Below are 18,393 nucleotides of genomic sequence, written 5' to 3'. Positions count from 1 at the left end.
AACTGCCAGTTAAGACAGAAGGAGATATGCTGAGGCAAATAAGATATGCTTTTTATCAATAAAAGGACGCCAGATACATGAATTAAAATATTGCATTACCCAAGAGACAGAACACGAGGTAACTTTTAAAAAAGGCAGCAATACAGGACATTTTTAACTCATTGAAACTCCATTCCTTTAAGGCATTGCATTTTGCACAATCAGGGCTTGCTGCTGAGGCTGTCAGATTTCTGGCTGCACTCTCAGAGCAGGAGATTGCCCTCTAGATGTTAAAAGTTTGGCTCCTTCTCCACTGCATCCCACAGCACCAGGATGGGACACACTGCGTGAGGGGTGGTTTTAAACTTGAGTAATGCACCCAGAGAATGAGCACAAACCCAGGGGAAGCATAAAAAGTCAGTAAAAGATGGAATTTGTGTCTTTGCAGAGATGGGAAGGGGTAGAAATCCTTGCAAGGTTGCCAGTGTGCTCAAAAAAAATTGCCAAAATCACAGCATCACCTCTAATAAATTAGTTTTTCTAACCATAAATGCTTACCTGGAATTCCTTAGGAATTGTTGCACAGAAATTCCTTCACCAAGATGGGAAAGAGAAATGAAACCACTCAGGGGAGGTTATTTTGTCATTGCTAACACCCTGATCCATCTGGAGATTCCACAAAGTCCTCATTTCAGTTTCTCATCTCAGTGAGAACTATTTTTGCCACATGATTCAATTTAATCTACTTCAAATTTTCTGAATAATTGAAACACATAATGTACAGTCAGTCAGTAATAACTGCAAGCAGAAATAATATTTTTTTTTCAGATGCAATAAATGCTTCAAAAAGACTCACCAAGAAAAACGGGCTGATTAAAGAGAGTTTAAAATGCAATTCTTTCACATGAAAAGAATTAACTAATGCTTTTATACCCAATAAAAAAACAGAGTATAATTGATCTTGTGTGAAGGCAAATTATCTTCTAATTTTAAAACCAGAACTGATGCTGAGAGAGTCTTTCCTGCTTGTCTTTGAACTTAGAGGAGAGCTGCCCATGGTTCAGCAAGGCCTGAGCCTGACATTTCGTTCTTGTTTCATAACTCCCAGACCTCCCAGCCAAACTCAGGAATCCTCTCAGATAAGCAGGGGAGAAAGTCTGGATCATCAGAAACTGCACAGCCAAACAATGCAAACAAAAACTTACCAGAAACTGATAAATGTCTTTATTATGACCATTTCAGTACTGTATAAAGCAACTTGATTACAGGACAGATAATACATTTGTAGCCTGTTTTATTTCTTTACCAATACAGAAATGATTGGCTTTTTCTGAAAAAAACCCACTCTGTTAAGGAAAAAAAAAAAAAAAAAACAAAAAAAACCCCAGATTAATTAAAATTATAATTAAGGCATACATTTAATTACCAGAGAAAATGTATGGGTTCCTCATCTCTTCATTCTTCAAATTAAGATTAGCTGTCCAAAAGAAATATTTAATTATTGAATATCAAATCCTATCTAAAAATCCATGTTAAGCAGGAAATCAGGCTAAGTAATCTTTTCCTTTCCTATCTCAATCTGCTAAAATGCATATTTACAAAATCTAAGTAATTTTTATATGTTATCATTCTGGTTTTGCTTTATATTTAATGAGTTCAGTTCAAAAGATGAACTTGCTAAAGGAAACAATGCTTAGAACAGAAACAGGCTGAGAGTGTATTTGTAATATTTCTGTGAAAGCTGTGTTTGGCTGATTTCTCTGGACTGACAGGGATATCTGTCTCACCCGTGCCATTTAATTAAAATCCAAACTGTTCTTTGTATTTCTGCCTTCATTAAAAGCTGGGCTCAAAGCAGGGCTGCCCAGTCCACACTGGATGTCATCAATACCTGCCAATTTTTGGAATGCTTCCAGTTGCATGGAGTTTGAAAGAGTTTGCAGGTTAAAACTTTGATTTTGGGGAGGGATCCCCTTTTTTCAGACACTTAAACTAAATGGGAATTCTCCAGCAGCAAAGCAGCAGTTCTGTTCTAACCAGAGATAAATCAGGACTCTGTGAGGGTCCAGCTCAGATCCTTCTTTTAACTTTCTATTGAAACTCTACCTCAGCTATTGCTGTAAAGTGGTAGAAATATTAATAACTGAGGCATTTAAAACCTCTTTGTTAAGATTGTTTTACCCACATTTGCCTCTTTGTTCATCCATGATAATTCTGAGGGTTTGTTTTACTTGTTTTCAGGACCTGGTTTCTAATTCTGAGCCAGGGTATTACTGGAATAGGTTATTACTGCAGTATGTTAAAATAATTTTTCAAATACCCAACCCAAACAATAAAAAGGAACCACTTAAAAAAAATATTTCCACATTTCCAAGGCTAAAAAAATTTCAGATGAAAGGGAAAAAGCAGGAATTGAAAAAAAAAAAAAATCCTTGATCTGTCAAGGCAGAGGTAACACCTCAAGCCTATACAAATAGACAGATAATTCTCATAAAAATTAACACAAGGCTTCAAGCCTCTGCAGACAGAGAGATTGTTCTCATAAACAAAAGGCTGGAGGCAAAGTTAGTATCTGTAGGTAGTCCAGGTATTTTGACGTGTTCAACCCTAATCTATAAATTGCCTTCAGTATACAAATAATAAAGCAAATGTGGGCTCTCTTTCAAAACTCTTGATGACTAAGAGACATAATGAGGCAAATTTGGGATCCTCTCAACTTTGCAGTGATGTCCAAGGGATCAGGAGTTATTCAAGATAAACTGTTGTATCCCGGGGCACCTCGAGTTCCAGGACGACTCTCTTAAAGCCTGTTGATCTTATGCCTTTTTTTCCACATCTAACTTTTTTTTCAAAGCCTCAGAGGCTGCGATAGAGGAGGTGACAGGCTTGTTGGGGCTTGCTGCCTCTGGAGAGAGGTACCGAGCACAGCCTATACCATAGCTCGGCTCTGCATTCCTGGCAGGGGGGAAGAGCGCCCACAGATAATCTCAAGAAAAAAAAAAAAAAAAAAAAAAAAAAAAAAGAAAAAGAAAAAGAAAAAGAAAAAGAAAAAAAAAAGTTAAAAGAACTTGCTTTACCTCCGTTACTGCTAAGAACCTTGTCAGAAAAGCCTTTACTCCTGTCACAGCAGGACACAGCCTGACGTGAGGCGAGCCGGCCAAACAAACCGCGCAGCGCGGAGCGGAGCCGGCTGCAGCATGGCAAGGCAAAAGAGAAAGCAGCCGGCAGGCGGAAAAAGTGAATTTTCAGTTACGGGAGATTACAGGGAGCAGAGATCAAACTCCAGCTGCGCTGCGGGGCCGCGCTCTGCCCTCGGCTCCACGGGGCCGATAGCGCTGTGCGGGCCGGGCCGGGCGCAGCACGGCCCGAGGGGACAGCGAGGAAGGAGCCGCCTCCTCCTCCTCATCATCCTCGTCCTCCTCCTCACTGCCCGCTGCCTGTCCCGTCCCGCTCTGCTTCGCCATCCCCCGTTCCCCATCCCTGTCCCCATCCCCGTTCCCAGCCCGGCCCGTTCCCGGCCCGGCCCCGCTCGCTGCCAGCCCCGCTCGCCGTGGGCCGGCGGAGGCGGCGCCGGGGGGAGGCGGGCCCTGCCCGGGAGGCCGGGCCGAGCGGGGGAGTTTATCCCGCTGGAAGGGAACGGCTGCTCCCGCTGAGAACTGACAGCGCCAGCGCCGTGCGGCTGCGGGGACCGGCCCCGAGGTGAGGGGCGGCGCGGGCAGCGCGGGGCTGAGGGAGCCGCGGGCCGTGAGGGCACCGCGGGCTGTGAGGGCAGGGCCGCGGGGCTGAGGGGGCTGCGGGGGCTGCGGGGGCTCGGGGCGGGCAGGACGCGGAGCCCGGGGCCGCCGGGGATGGATGCTCGGTGTGCCGGCCGGGCGGGCCGGGCGGGCCGGGCCCCTTGGAGCGGGCAGAGCGGAGCCCTCGCTGGCGGAGCCCCGGCGGGATGCGGTGCCCGGAGCGCCCCGGCCGCGCTCCAGGTGCGCTCCCGGCGCTGCGGCCGGGGCAGCCCGGGCGCTGTGTCCATGGTGCTGCAGCAGCGGGTCCGGCACGGCGGCAGCGGGGGATGCTCGGGGCCGCCCCGCTGAGGTGAGGCGGTGATGGGCAGGAGGATGCACGGATGGATGGATGAAGGGATGGATGGATGCATGGATGCATGGATCCGCTGCGCGCCGTCCATCCCTGCCGCCCGTGGGGGAAGCACCGCCAGGGCACTGCTGGGCTCACCTGGCTGCTCTCGTAATGAATGAACAGCTCGTTCCTCTTTTTTTTTTTTTTTTTTTTTTTTTTTTCTTTCCTTCAATTTCCCAATCGCAGAAAGTCGGGGAGCCTCTCACAGCCTGCAACAACCGAGATGCTATGTTGAAATATATTGTGTCTTGATGGCATGCCTCAGGTTCGCAGGAGCGTTTTGTAATCTTCCTGGTGTCATTTCTCCCCAGGGGATTCTGCAGCTAGAGAGTGCAAGTTCCTGTGGTGTTGTAACTTTGTGGCCCTGTGTACACACGACAATACTATGCTGACTTAACAGGGATGCGTTATTAATATCAGTGATGTAAGGCTGGTATTTATTGTGATCAAAAGCTCAGGAATTATCAATTTCTGGATGTCCTGTGGAATTTAGATTCCTTTAAATCAGTTTTAATTCTCCTTGAAATAACCAGGGGTTTGGATTTATATTTGTGATTGGCTATCCCATCTCTGAACAAGCTTTTGCTGTAGAACATTGTTACAATCTTCCATTAAAAAATATCTATTTTGAAGTAGCAATAAGCCTATCATTTAATAAGTAATTTACCTTTTAAAAGGTTACTATGATTTGTTACTAGTTAACCAAAAATTCCCAGCGTACACCAAGCAATTGTGGCATATGAAACTGAGTGCTCTCCTTTGAAAAGAAGTTTCACATGGCGTGCTCTCGTTAATATCAGAATTTGGTGCATCAAGTGATGTGTTTGACATCATTATTCACTTTGGCTGTCACAAAAAAAAAAAATGCTGCAAAAATTGCTCAGAGATTTAATTATGAGATTACAAGAAATCACTCCTAGCAGTGTGTTAAGGCATGTGGCACAATATAAGCATGGGCTTGTCAAGGGGAGAGAGAGCTGAAAAAATAGTTGGCACTGATTTTGAATGATAACCAATCAGAAATATAATATAAAGACATTTTTACACGGACAGCTTTTGAATTTGAATGGTTTTAGGCATCAGTTTTGTAAAACATCTCACTAACTTGTAGTGGTTCAGAGATTCTGTACTTCTAAACAGCCTTAAGATGGTCTGTGTTCCTTAGAAATGCCAAATTCCTGGATAATACAATGTATTTAACATCAGCATTCCATGAAACATCCATAATAATACAGAATATACAGCTAATATTTTTCCTGATATAAATTTGTGTTCCATGTAACGAATCTGAAGTGAAGGCGGTGAAATATTAGAATTTAATTGAAGGATATCGAAGCTGTGCCTTTTAACCTTCCTTGTGGGACTGACAAATGCACCCCTTATCAACAGTGCTTCTGAATCTGACTCTTTTGTGGACTTTTCTAAATAACCATAAGTCCATTTCTAAGTCAATAAAATAAACTTAGGCACTGTTTCAATCACTTTTAGTGTAATTTCCTCCTTATAGCAATGGCTAATAAAATTAATTTTGAAAACGATTTTATTGTAAAAGCAAGAAAAATTTAAAAGTGGAATGAAAACTTTGTCTTGTACAAAGCCGGACCAAATAATGAAAAGTGAAATTAATGCTTTTTTTCACCTTGATTGGTGAGGCCCTCTTCAGGTATTTTTTTAAATGTAATATGCTCAGAGTGGAGTTGAAGATCTTTCCTTGCCCTTTTTAGTAGGCTAATTGTGAATCACTAACTGTGTGTGTTTGGTATTCAGAATCTGAGTTTCTTTTGCAAGCTTTTTCACAAGGATTGTTCCCAAGTCCTTCTCTGCCACGCAGTAAAAGTTTCCAGTGCAGTTACTCAAGAGGAATCATCCTACAATTACAAATTCTCCATGAGGCTTTTGAAGTCATGGACACAACACTTTCCATTAGTTATTGCTGCTGGTTTCATTTTTTAATCACTAATAGGTTTGTTAAACCCAGCATGATATTAGGTGATGAGTGCTGATTATGTCACTCTGTATTTCCATAATGGTGTCTGGTTTTTAACAGCAGGATCTGGTTTTCAGGTACTTTATGCCAGATGTTCTCTGTGTGTCAGGTCACTTTTTGTGAACTAAGAGGAAGAGTTAGAAACAATCCAAAACAAGACAACATTGATGCACTCAGTTCTACTCCTCACGCCTCAGACAGAACTTGGGGTTCCCAATAACAGGACAAGTTAAAGGAGGTAATCTACAATTTAAAGGACTCCATTTACTTGGGGAAAAACTCAAGTTTTTTACTGTGGAGGCTTTTCCAAGGCGAGATGAAAAATGGAAAAGCCGTAAGATTTGTCTTCGGATTCTCAGGAATATGAAACATCAATTGATTCCTGCATTAAATAATAAACCTTTTTTATTTCTTTTCTCTCTTCCCCCTTCCACTTTTTATTCTCCACAAAGAGAAGAGCCCAGGGAGTTTTTCCAGTTGTGCTTTGTTTGAAATGTAGGGTAGTCCACCTTTTTCCAGCGGTGCTGCTCTCAGGTACCAGGGACAATGCAGAAAATGCTGGTGCTCAGCAAATGATCACCCTGGTACTCAGCCCTGTGGTGAGTGGGCTTGGGATACTCCCAGGTCTTGCAGGTATGAGGAAACAGGAGGGAGAAAATAAATGTGGCAACCATAGGAAACATTAAGTTTCTACTTCAGCATCAGCTCTTCTGCTGCAGCATGCGCTTCCCTCTTCCTCCTGCTACAAAGTTGTCAGCTCTGCTCACACTGCAGGGCAAATGGTAATAAATCTGTCGTGGAGTTTTGCTCTTTAAATTTAGAGGGGAAAAAAAAAAAAATTGAAGCAAGGCCTATTCTGCAAGTCTTCCTATCCGGAAACTTTCGCAGAACTGAAGTCAATTTGATGATGTTCACATTTTTCTCCCACTCCACCCACACCTTCCATTATATTATTTGGCCTGTTTGCCCTCTCATAAACCACTCTATAGAACTGAACTAAACAATGACATCATTCCCCAATTAAAATTCGTGATACATGAACTATATAGATATTTTTAATTACCTGTGTTGCAGTATTACCGAGCAGCCTAGTCAAGACTGGGGCCATCTTCTTACTCAAATGAAATAATTGAATAATTGCCCCTGTCCTCAATACTGTGTGATCTGGGATGTGAGAATGCAAAGAACTCCCCATTTGCAATGGAGAAACAATGCAGGATTGAGACTGAGGCAAAAAATGAAATTTAAAATTTTAGTGTGTCCATTTATGCTTACAAGAGCAAATGATCTGACAATGGTAATAGATTCTAATTAGCATTATGACAGAAAAAGTTAGGGGTTTGTATAATAAATCTCTAAATTTGCAGCAAAAAACATCTCAACTTCTAAGCAGTATCCTCTTTTCTTTACCTGGCAGTTTTTAAGCTTTCCCTGGAAGCAGGGGAATATCCCCCTTGGACAGGGGAGGAGAAGGAGCAGCTCCAGGGCCGGGCTGTGAATTTCTGGAATGGACTAGCAGGAGATGCTCTGTGGACTTGCATAAGCCACCCCCTTTCCTCATGACTAAGCAGATCTCCTCCATGCCATGCAGGCTGCACATTCAGGACAAAGTCTATGAATCCAAGTCTCTGAATCCCAAAGTCTACTCTGCTGGTTGATAATTAGCAATTTACAAAACACAAAGTGCCGCAGCTCTGGGGATGTACGTCCAGCACTGCGTGGGGTGAACATCCCTGGGGGGTTCTGACCATGCTTATAGGGGATGTGTGTGTGTAGGGAAGGGATTAACCCTGTGGTAGGAATGGCTTCCTGCTAATCTCAGCAGTGCTGAAAGGCTCTGTGTAATTTCTGATAACACAGGATAATAAATATTAGGTAATATCCCAACAGAAAATACACAGAGCACTCCACGCCAGCAAAGGAACTTCTTGGTTTCATGGGAGATGCATAGAATCTAAAAAAGAGATCCAAATCCCAGCTTCCTTGAGGTCAGCGGTGGATGTGCTGTCTCAGAAGGATCAGGTTTGCAGTGATAAAAGCTCAGTGCTCTGTACAGTTTGCTCCCTTGCAATTACTGCTGGATTCCTGCGTGGCTGTGGGTTTAGCGTGCTCAAAATTGAGGCTCCGGCTCTAAAGGAATTACTGCTTGCCCTGTGAGACTAAATGCCTGAAATTAAATAACCATGAGTATGTATTATAGCTTAAGTCCTACATATTTTTCTTTAAAACTTGTGAGAAATGCCAATGTAACAGGAGGAGTAAATTCATGTGCCTTTTACGTGATCAATTTCTTAACGTATTTCAGCTCCAAATGAAACGCCAACATTTTGGTGCAGACGTTGCATTTGGTGTTAGTTTATTCTAGACTTCCAATTAGGCATGGATTCTACTTTTGGTCTTCTCACAGCTATTATTGTGCCATTGTAAAATAGTCTCCTTCGTGCTGCTTTACGGGCTGCTGGAATTTCATGGGCTCCATGGGGATTGGTGTCTTTCCTCTTTATCACAGATCAGATTGGGACACATTTTAGAATCCCTTTTGCCAGAATCTTAGAATTTTTTTAGACCTCCAGCTCCAATTTGTCTAACTCACCTGTGTGTGTTCAATGCAAAATATGTGATTTGCATCAGTCATACTTTCAGCTGTATGGAATATTTATAGGATAAGGCAGAGCAGTGGAAATTTTCTTCTTGTATCTTGTGTTTCCCTCTGAATTTCAGCATTTACATATCAGATTGGGACATATTTTAGAATCCCTTTTGCCAGAATCCCAGAATTTTTTATAGACCTCCATCTCCAACTCCTCTAACTCACCTGTGTGTGTAAAATCTGAAGTATGTGATTTGCATCAGTCATACTTTCAGCTGTGTGGAATATTTATAGGAAAAGGCAGAGCAGTGGAAGTTCTCTTCTTTCATCTTGTGTTTCCCTCTGAGTTTCAGCATTTACAGATCAGATTGGGACATATTTTAGATTCCCTTTTGCCAGAATCCTAGAATTTTTTAGACCTCCAACTCCTCTAACTCACCTGTGTGTATAAAATCCGAGATATGTGATTTGAATCAGTCATACTTTCAGCTGTGTGGAATATTTATAGGAAAAGGCAGAGCAGTGGAAGTTTTCTTCTTTCATCTCATGTTTCCCTCTGAGTTTCAGCATTTACTCTGCAGAGAATTTCATATTTGCACAGAGCAGTCCTGCCCAGAATTATGATCTCGTCTTAAACTTTTTACACAATGCGTGATTACAGCGCGTTGCATAAAATGGGATTTTTTATGTTATAATATTGCATGAGGAGTCCATAGTACTTGTGTGTTTGTTTAGATTTATTGAACTGAGAGGTTGTGTAACTGCTGTGAGTATTTGTGGCCGTGTAGCAGCAATTCTGAAGTTTGAGAGGCTTTGAACTCAGGTGCCATCTGTGTACAAACAGAGGAACATTTTCACTCCCTGTGCTGGGGGAGGATTTGAATATTCTGTGAGCTCACCCATGGTGCTGTGAGAGAGATGTCAGCCTACCAAAAGACTCAGATTGTTCCACCAAAAAAAGGAACTATGGAAAGAAAAATGTTAATTACAGGCTTTAACACTCACACCAAGATCTTCTAGAAGGGGTGGTCAGAAAAACAGGTTTTACTACCTGGACCTGGTGCTTTGTGGTGCTATCTAATATGGGGGCTTGTGGAAAAATGCAGCCACTTCTATTTACTGCCTTTCATAATGTACATATTTCCTCATGATAGGTTTAGGTCCTGACTTTTTATGTCTACAGTAAATAAAACTGAGAGTTTATCCTTCCATCTCGAATGTGTTTTCCTTGGAGTTGCTGTTCCCTACAGTGGTATTTCAGTATTTCAGCTACAGCGTTTTATGCTGAATCTCAGTTTTTAAGCTTCATGGAAGCATGTTATTATGTGGTACGTTGCTAGATTGATTTTGAATCCTACCTATGAATGTAAAAAAAATCCAAGAAACCCAAATTTTATTTTCAGTTACACCCAGAGAAATCTATAGATAAGCAAGTACAGAAGTACATGAGGGCAAAAGGTTGCTTTATTTACTCGGGGTTTATCTGTATTCTCTAAATTTATTCAGGGAGAAATTTTGAAGAGGCTGCAGCAGAGGGTCTCATTCCCTTCAGGATTAGGAAAAAATATAATATTTATTTGCTTTCTAGCAGTTATTATGTCTAAAACAAAGTTCTTACACTGAATTAATGATGAATGCTTCAGTCCCCTGAGGTTAACCAGTGATAGGGGATGGATTTATTTCATGGAGTCACTAAAGTTCTGCAAGGCTTTCACTGGTTTTCTCCCCTGTTGTCACTCCCAGATGCCAACATTTGCACTTAAACTGCATTTCTGAGATGCCTTGTTTGTACATCAGGGCATGGTAACATGTTTGAGGTTTGAAATTATTGGGAATACTAAGAAAAACATGCAAGTGTTTTATTTCTTTTAAATATCCCATAGTATTGTCAATATAAATTGAATTTTACAAATGGATGCATATTTGGGGGTACTCATATGGAGGTGCAGACTTTTAAATTTTTTCCTAAAACAGGATTAGAGAATGTGGAAACAAAAGTTCTGCAAATGTGCTTTCACTTTCAGAATTTCCAGCTGTTGCTGAAGCTGGTTTGAGATGATAAACAAGAGGAAACTTTAAGCCTTATTTAAAACAAAAAGATTTCACATTAAATCAGCTCTCTGAATGAAACAAGCACCGTTTAAAAGGTTTATTTTCCTGCATTTGGTTTAGATGTTTTTGCATTTACATTACAGCTATTGCCAGAATTGCTGAATTGGCCTGGAGTGGATTCTTTAGTAAAGATCTCCTCTAAATAGGAGTTGTTCATTTGAGTACAGAAAACAATTCTCCAAACTGGTGCTACAAAAGTTTCAGGTCTTCAATTTAAAATAGGAAAAAGCAAATATTCAGGAATTCCATTTAAAGGCTCGGGGTTTTTTACCAGCAGCTTCAATGTATTTTTTATTAGTAAGGCAAGGCAAAATAATTTTTTTTAATCTGATGGAAGCTCAATTACTTGTTCCTACCTTGCTTCTTTGGGTTATTGTTGTTGCTGCTGTTATTAGTATTATTACTATATTTAATTAATGCTACTGGAAGCAAATTCCAGCCTTGCTTTGCCAGCTTTTGGAGCATTATTTGTGATGTGAGCTCGCCAGTTGTCTCAAGCTGGTGAATTGTTTTTGTGACACAGAACATTAGGCCATGATGAACAGGAAACTCAGGAGGGTTCCTTGCACAGCTTCCTTTGGGCACTGCCCAGATTTTGTTCCCTGACCCTCGTGTGGCCAATCCAGCAGGATATTTATGTGCCCAAAATCTGCTTTAGTGGTGTCAGGCTTTTAGCAGGGATCCAAGCCCTTGGATAAAACCCACACTTGAAATCCTTGCACTGCTCCAGGTTTTCAGACAGGGTAACACATCAGGTTATGCAAGCTGCATTCTGACACAGGTAATGACATTTGAGGAATTATTTTCTTAGATCAGGATTACTGATTTATTAAGAAATAGTGATTACAGCACAGCTGGCGTGGGCAGGAATTCTTGACAGTGCTTGAAGTACTGGGAAACCCTTCAGCACCAAGAGCCCACTTTTCCTACAGCAGAGATATTTTCCTGTAGACATCTTCTTGAAAAAATTTTGGCAATGAAAATCATAATCCAAAAACAGAATATTAAATATCCACATGCTTCATTTATATAAAAAACCCACTTAGCAGGGGAATGTCAGAGTCCACAGCAGCAGGTCCCATTATGAATTGAGCCTATCACTGTTTTCTTTGGTATCTGTCAATTTTTTCATGAGTCACAGTTTTGTTGAGAAGGGCATTTTTTGTGCAAGGCAAGAGTTGCACCCAGCACAGCAGCTGTGCTGTACACTGTGAGCTGTACACAATCTGCTGTTTCATCCTTCATGATGTAACACTGAGGATGTGGAAGTCATGTGCACTTCTTGCCATTCTTCATTTTGGTGCCAATTTCGAGTAGGTGAGAGATCAGACAAGACCCCGGAGAACTCCTCTGTATTTTCTCAATTCTGCTTTTAAAAGACAACAATATCACCAGTGCTCTCCTCTTTTCTAATATTCGTAAAACAGAGTTTATGCAGAATAGGTGGAGTAATGTGTGATGTTAAGGTTGGCTCTGGCTTTTTTAATCTTGTGAAATAGCAAGATTATCTTTAATCTTAATGGAGGCTACTGGTGTGCAGTGTGATTAGATTAATTGCAGTGGTGGATTAGGACAGGGATCGAAGGCCAGTGTGGGACTCTGGAGGCCCAGCAGAGCAGGGACTTGGGAAAATGGGAAGAAGCTGTCCACAGTGAACATCAGGAAAGGAAGTTAATTGATTAATTAATTAAAGGAAATTTCAAAGGAAGGCAGTGGGCAGATTAGCTGTGCCTGCTGAGTTTCTGTATTTATTTAGCCCTTTTTATTTTTGCCAGTGAAAAGTATTAAAAAACGGGGGAATTCTTTAAAAAACTACAGATGTTTGAATTTCTTTCTCACAGCCTAAAGTTTATTGTTGGAACCTTCATGATTTTGAATTCTTCTCTCTGGTCTCTTATGAGAATTTCAGCTTTTCTTGGTTTCAGATATGCTGACAATGCCATAACGTGGTCTTTCACTGTATTTTGGCATCCTTGCTCATTGTTCTTTTTCTGCCCAAGTTTGCTCTGTTTTTCAAATCTAGCCTTACTTACGACTCCTCAGAGAACAGGAACTGTGTGATCTGCTAACAACAAGTGACAGCTTTCCTGTCACTGGGGACAGCAGGGCAGGCAGGGAGGGTTGCTGCACTCGAGGTGAGTTCAGAATAACAATAACTCGCCCGTAGCCCCAGTTTTGTGTGCTGAGCGTGCCTCTGACGCAGGCTGGCCAGCAGATTCCTGTCTCCTCCCCTCCCCAGGAACAGGAAGGCACAGCACGCAAACCATGTGGCAATTTGGAGTTTCTGCTCCAGCCTGACCCTTAGACACGAGGGTGACTCTTGTGTTGGCGCTGGTGAAAGAGCCGGACTGGGCATCTGCACAGAATGGCAGAGTTTTCATTTGAATTTCTAAAAATATTTAACATTTTTTATATTTAAAAAAAAAAAAAAAACAAACCCTCAACAAACCGCTAAGTGTGAAAACATCAGAACCATCTCTCCTTTTCCTCCCCAAAGTTTTGAAGAGAGGAATAAAGGGAGGAAAAGGGTTGAGGTGAACAAAGGAAGAGAAAGTAGAGAGAGCCTTTCATTGTCCTGGAAGGCAAGCAGGAAAAAGCAAGGAGGAAGAAGGAATTGATGCAGGCATGGTTGCCACTTTCCTGACAATTACTCCAGGAAAGGCTGATGAATGTAGTAATTATACCTGGCAGTGACTCTGTGAAATAAAGGGATTCTCTGGAGTTCAAAACAGCCAGAGTGATAGAGCACTCATTTAGCTATGAATATGGAAATGAAATAAATGAAATAAAGACAATGTAGGCTAAGTGCTAAATAGCACTGCTGTCTACTTCCAGGGTGTCATTTAAACAGAGGAAAACATCCTCTGAGTAAGAATTCCTGAAAATAAATTAGAGAGAAAAAAATTGGGAGATATGCTGCAGAAGGGAGGGTGGCAGTGGGAAGAGGTACTGACAGGGCCCACAGGATTTTCCTCCCTTCATCTTCTAAAAGCCATTCTTCAGAACAGATTCCCTTATTTCCTTTGGTGCTGAGCAGCAAATCCGGTGAAAAGGGAATTTTCCTCTACATCCATGGAGAATGTGGGTTATCCTAACAGCTGGGGGTGGTTTTGAGGTGCCAGTATGTAATTCACTATTCCCAGAGTAGGAGACGAGATTAATATTTAGAAATATGAATCATTAGAAATATAAAGACTTAAAACTGCATTCCAACTCACTGCAGGGCTGCCATTCTTATACATGGAGTCTTGAAGCAGCAAAATATCTCCTGTGTTTTTATGAGACACAAAGATGGATGGCTAAATGCCTCTGTTGGATGGCAACTACGGGAATTTGATCATTATCAAGAATGGAATTTGTATTTTAGACTTTTCCATCTGTACAGGGGTTTCTGCACAGATATTTCACTGAAATGGACTGCGAATTTGGGAAAAAGAGGTCAGTGCCTTTCTTAGTGCTCAGTAAAGTGATGGACAAGAGAAGAGCATCTCTGGTGGGATTTAGGAGAGCCCTGTTCATGTTCACACTGGGGCTGAAGCTCCAGAGTGGTGAGAACCCCCCGCAGCAGAACTGGGAGCACTGGTAGGAGAAAAGCTGGTTCACAATTAAATAACTGAGTGCATTTGAGTTAAACCAAACAAAACCCCAAAGCAATGATGTTCCCCAGTCTCACCAAAGGCTTGGACCCACCAGTAAATCAGAGAGTGCTGAATTTGGGCACAGCTGCAGGAGTGAAGGTTCAATGGATGCATTCTAGACCTGTCCCTGCTCCAGTTCTAGCCCAGCTAATTAAGAGCCACTCAATCACTGCCCTGAAATAATTTAGGAGCCAGCAGAGCCCATGGACCGTTTGCAAAAGGCCATTTACAATTTCCACCCAGTTTGCTAAAGGGACAAGCATGGCCAGAGTGGGGGCCCTGGTGAAATTCTTGTTTATTGGCATGGAATCAGCTGAAACACCTCCCAGAGCTGTCAGCATTTCTTTTTGAGTTTCTTCCTGCCCTCAGAGCAAGATGAGCTGTGCCTAAAGTTCTACTCCTAGATTTTTAGCTCTAAAAGAGGAGTGATTTTTAATGTGGAGATCTTTCTAAGAGAGCTTGTGGCATCCAAGACACAATTTGTATGTTTGGTAAAGTAGAGGTTGGAGTTTCATGAAAAGAAAAATCTCTGCAGGTCATTTTAGCCTGTGTTGCCTGTTTATTTGGCTGCCATGTAAATAAATAAAAGAGATAAAGCCCAGAATTTTTTAAATTACTCCAATTTTTTTCTCACCCCTGGGGAAACAAGTTACAAGAGTTTGTGGCGTGAATAAAGAGCAATAATTTGAGCTAAACTTGTAAAAAAATATAAATCAAAAAATCCAAATGAAGAATTCAAAAAAAATACCCATAGGCAACTAAGGGAATTGCTTCTACTGCTGAAAGAACTCCTTGGATACGGGCAGAGCCACACTTTTTAACAGCCACAGTAATTCCCACATTATTCCTTTTATTTCTCCTTCTGTGTTACCCTTAGTCCTATTACAAACCATTGAAGTTGGAAGATTTTGATTTGATATTAACACCCCAGATATCCATTTTTATGTTTTATTTTCCATTTTAGCTTAAGTAAAAACAAAAATTTTTCTATTTATTCATCTGTCCTGAGCAGATCTTAGTGCAATACTCATATATGATACAGTCACAGCTCTGAAAAAATAATTTGAGTTTTTTATTGTCCTACTGAATCTTCATTGCAACTCAAGAATATATTACAAACTGTTTGCTCTGAAAATTCCTCCTGGCTCCAGTGAAAGCGCAGAGGGCAAACAAAGTTCTGAAATGTGTGCACAAGGTGTGAGAGCAGGGGGTTAGGCCTGGCTTTAATTCCTGCTCTGGTCCTTCAGGGCAGCCCGAGCTCTGCTCACCATCCCCTGCCCTCAGCGGGATTGCAAAGGACAGCAGGGCCAAACTGTGTCACCAGATAAACCACGGAATTTTAATTTTGTAGTAATTAAACAGAAAGCATTTCGCCCAGAAGTGTAAAATCTAAAAGATGAATGTGTATTTTAACACCTGAAAATTTGAGAGCTAAAATATTTGACACTGTTGGCACTGTTTTAAATTTCATTTTTACCTTAAAAGTTGATAAATATTTTAAGTGGTAAATTCTTTCTGCTCTGTGATCATTGATTCAATTAAAGGAGCTGAAATCATTATGTTTTGTTGAGACTTAAAAAGAAATGTCAAGAACCTTGTATGGGTAATGAAACGGGTGAAGCGTTCAAGAAGAAACACAGAATAAGGTATAAAATTTTTCAAAATAATTAGACATTCACTTCATAATAAAAATTGGGCAATTCAGAGACTCAAAGCACAACTTTGGGAGAAAATTTTAATATTTTAATTTCAAATAATTGGCTGGCAACCTCAGAAACATCATAGAGAGGAGGAAGCTGTTTCCCTTTGTAAGGGCAATGTCTTGAATGGGGAAAGCATTTATTTCTATATGAAAAGCATTTATTTCTACAGAAAAAAGACCCCAGCACTCCCCAAGCCCCTTTATTATTCTTAATTAAAGAGGAATTTTTAAAGGATTTTTTTTAAAAAAAAAACTTATCATTTTTTTATCCACTAAACTGAAAGAAGGGGATTAGGGTTGGATGTTAGAGGGAAATTCATAACTGGGAGAGTGGGGAGGCCCTGGCACAGGGAAGCTGTGGCTGCTCCATCCCTGGCAGTGCCCAAGGCCAGGCTGGACAGGAATTGGATCCACCTGGAACAGGAGAAGGTCCCTGCCCATGCCTGGGGTGGGACTGGCGGATTTTTGAGGTCCCTTCCAGCCCAAACCACCCTGGGATGCTGTGAAGCCATCACCCCCTCCTTCCTGTGCTGAGGCAGCAGCACAACCACAGCCACTCCAAACTGGAAGAGCAACCCAGAAATGCACGGTTCTGGGAGATCTTTTCCTCTTTTCTGAACCTTTAAGGCATATTTTTCAAATTTTCTCCATCCACCTTGAAAAACCTGAGCTGAAGTGGGAATTAACCATAAAAATGTATGTCTGATATGTTAATATCAAATCAAAATTTTCATATTTATTAAAGCTAAAATGGGGAATAAACCATAAAAATGGACATCTAATGTGTTAATAGCAAATCAAAATTTTTGTGTTTACCTGAGCTGAAGTGGAAATAAAACCATAAAAATGGATTTAATTATTATTAATTAAAAATATGTGGTGTGTTAATATCAAATCAAAATTTTCCAACTTCAATGGTTTGTAATAGGACTAAGAGTAACACAGAAGGAGAAATAAAAGGAATAATGTGGGAATTATTGTGGCTGTTAAAATGTGTGGCTCTGCCCTTATCCAAAGAGTTCTTTCAGCAGTAGAACCAATTCCATTAGTTTCTTATGGGTATTTTTTTTTTTTAATTCTTCATTTGGATTTTTGGAATTCTTCATTTTGGAATTCTTCATTTGGATTTTTTGATTTATATTTTTTTACAAATTGAGCTCAAATTATTGCTCTTCCAGTGGTGACACCAATTTCAGCCCTTTGTGTTCAAACTCCTCTACATTTTTAGTCAGTCCTGGCTGAAAAAAGCCAAGAGTTTCCAAAGCCCTCAGGATGATGAGAAAGAGCCCAACAAAGACACAATAGGAGTGAATACTTTAAGCTTATTTACTTTACAATGGCATTGTCAACTGAAACATTATTTTTTAATGGGCATTATATGAATCAATCTGTTAAACAAATATTGGTGTTTCAGGATGCATTCCAAAATCTGAAGTATTCTGCATACCTTTGGGATGTGCTGGCCAGCTTCTGGAGCCACTGAAATCTGGGACTTCCTACACGTTCCTCATTTCAGAATGAATCTGGATCTGAGTATTTCACTACAGGGAACTGGAAGCACCAGAAATCCCACAGGGAAACATTTCCCTTTTGGTAAATCAATCATGGCTTCCAGAGCAGAAGGCCCAGAAAGGTATCTAAACATTTCCACTTTAGTCTCAACTACTTTGTCCATCTTTTGAATTTCCTTCCTCTGTATCTGAACCACGAGCTGCTATTCAAAAATTGTGTCAAATCATCGTTTCATAGAGCCTGAAACTTTTCCAGGAGAATAAAAAAACAGTTTGTGGCCTCTGGGAGAGTAAATTCCAGGGTTAATTTATAACTAAAGCAAATGTATCTATAAAAAGAAGAAAAGCTCTATAAGAAATATGTTAACAAATGACAAGAAAAAAGAGGCTTGATAAAAGATATCAGGACTTGTTTGGCACCAGTGATTTTATGACTGAGGAATTCAATTATAGGTGTGTTGGGAGTAGCAAATCACAATCCTTTAAATTACTAATGGGAGACAAAGCTCTTTATCATGGCCTGAATGTGCTCACATGAAATGTTCAGTCCTGCCCTCTGTAAATAAACTTTTAGTGCCTGCACTGTGCATCTGCACCAGCCCTGTGTCACCACCGTAAAAAAGATACCCCAGTGTGTTGAGTCACTCCTCAAACACTGCTGGAGCAGGAATGATGTTATCCGTGAGATTCCTTCCTGTAACGTGGGCTGTTCAGCTGGCCCTTTTTCCTGCTGGATTATTGTTTATTAT

The 18,393-nt window shown here is 41.0% G+C and overlaps 1 protein-coding gene across 1 annotated transcript in view; it reads left to right on the top strand.

Annotated features, from left to right (window-relative positions):
• The first annotated feature begins 3,649 nt into the window (after positions 1-3,649).
• PPARG (peroxisome proliferator activated receptor gamma) overlaps positions 3,650-18,393 on the top strand; it is a 56,216-nt gene continuing 41,472 nt past the window's right edge. The window contains exon 1 of the mRNA XM_058812782.1: positions 3,650-3,678. The gene's annotated coding sequence lies outside the window, so the exon portion shown is untranslated. The remainder of the gene's footprint in view (positions 3,679-18,393) is intronic.

This window comes from Ammospiza caudacuta, chromosome 12, assembly GCF_027887145.1.
Source record: "Ammospiza caudacuta isolate bAmmCau1 chromosome 12, bAmmCau1.pri, whole genome shotgun sequence".
NCBI classification, from domain to species: Eukaryota; Metazoa; Chordata; class Aves; order Passeriformes; family Passerellidae; genus Ammospiza; species Ammospiza caudacuta.
The sequence above is the reverse complement of the archived record's forward strand: the minus strand, read 5'-3'. Positions and strand labels throughout refer to the sequence as shown.